The sequence below is a fragment of the Apaloderma vittatum genome, unplaced genomic scaffold (assembly GCF_000703405.1).
Source record: "Apaloderma vittatum isolate BGI_N311 unplaced genomic scaffold, ASM70340v1 scaffold484, whole genome shotgun sequence".
Taxonomy (NCBI): domain Eukaryota; kingdom Metazoa; phylum Chordata; class Aves; order Trogoniformes; family Trogonidae; genus Apaloderma; species Apaloderma vittatum.
The window spans coordinates 4199-6297 of NW_009710704.1; positions in this window are offsets into that span (position 1 = coordinate 4199).

The following is a 2099-nucleotide window of genomic DNA, read 5'->3' on the forward strand; positions in this document are numbered from 1 at the left end:
TGTTTGGAAATTGCACTGCCGGATTGTATAACAGCACTAATTTCTTCAGGATACAGATTTTAGTAAGGGCTCATACTACATGATTTTTGTCAAGATGTGCAAGTCCATTCTGCCCCTGTGAAATCTGAAGTGTATGAAAAGAGCAATGAAGTGAATTGAAAGACATTATCCTCCATCTGTAGTCATAATCTTGCTCACTGAGTTAAACTCAGGGAAAAATCTACAAATATACCCCTCACCTTTCAGGGAGCTGCCCAGTAATCCTATAAAGCAATTGTTCTGATACATTAACCAGTAAAAAATACTTTCCAGAAGACTTGTAAGATTCATTCAAATCTATCAACTAGTCAGACTTTAACAAGAACATAGGTAAAGAGGGAGGCAGGGGCAGGGCATCACTTATATCAGTGATTAAAAATCTTAGTGACTTGGAAAAAGAGAACAGCAAGAAAAAAAATACCTCTTCTGCCTTTGTCCCAAGACTAAAAAATATTGAAGCCTGAATTATTAGTTGTAAATACTGCAACCAGACATTTTAGGGTATAACAGATGAATAGAAGGGAAAAAGAAAAGGAAAAAAAAATTAAACAGAGTAGCAATACATGTATTCTTTTCAGGGAAGGCAGAAGTGAAGGTAAAAGTAGTAGGATCCTATGACTTATCATCAATAAAATCCAAACACATGGATAAAACAGAAAACAGTTTTAAATCTCTTTAGGGAAGGAAAATAAAGAAGTATAGTTGTAGAAATATTGTATGAACTCCTATTTGTGACAGAAAACTGAAATATTACAAGAAATACTAATAGCCCTGAGAGTCCTCATTATGGTAGACTTTAGCTTCACATATTCCAGAAGAAATGCTACTAATAAAAATAATTCTGAATGTGATAGCAGGCAAATTTAATCTCTAAATTTGCATAGATTCAAAGAAGAAGGTGTCACAAAGGAAGTGAGGTTGGAGAAGCTGTGATTTAGTGGAGGCATTAGAGCAAGGATGGGGAACTTATTAAAGAAGAAATTTCAGTGTTTCTGGGATGTGCTGAAAACAATCAAGAGATATAAAGATTACAGTTCCTCAGCAATCTTTATAGAACTATATCTTTAAAAATATTTTCAGCAGTGAGCCAGATGAATATGTGTGTGCCAATGAATTTAGTTGACAATATGTGTTTTGGGATAATTCCTAAACCAGAAATGATTTAAAACAGGAAAAGATGGGGTGAAAGTTCAGCAGTATAAACTTCAAGGTCATGTATTTGAAACCAGTCACAAAAACCTGTACTATGAGTTTATATCTTAGAATAGGCTATTGTTTGGGTATATTGCTTCACCATAAAATGAGGGCTTTTACCATTGTACAGTTCAGTACTGGAACAAGATACAAAATCTGACTCAAGTATGGGAAGTAGGGTATGATAACCATTTTAATCTTTTCTATTTAGGCAAGAAAAACACATTCCTACTTTCTTTTAAATAGAATGAAATATTCTTCATTTATCTGTTTTCTTCAGGCTGCTGGATAGCAGCTGATTTTAGGGACATGTCAATAAACCAATGTACAATACCATTCTCCCTAACTGAATAGTCAAGACTACACCCTACCAATACTTCCCCATCATGCTGATAGGATTCATACAGTTTTGCCATTTTGAGTCTCCATCAATGACCCTTTATATATGTTATGCCTTTTTTCTTTTGTTTGTTTCCAACTTTCCTGCTGTGTGTGGGGGGGTTGGGCTTGATGATCTCTAGAGGTCCCTTCCAATCCCTAGCATTCTATAATTCTATGATTCCTTCTATACTAATAGAAATGACATGGAAGCGAGCTACAAACTTCATCAGGAATAACTACCTTCTCAGTGGTGCCTATCTCATTATTCCTTCTCTTAGCCTTCATTTCAACTCAGGGATTTTTTTTTTTTTTGCAAGAATAGCAAATATAAGCACCTCTTCAGTGCTGTAATGACTCTACTTCTGTGCATGTAAGTAATTATAAACATGCACATGAGCAATAACAACGTAATTTGTTTCTTAGCACCACAGTGGAAATTATTTACAGTGCAGTGTCAGGTAGCAGGAAGCTGACTTGCTGCAGTG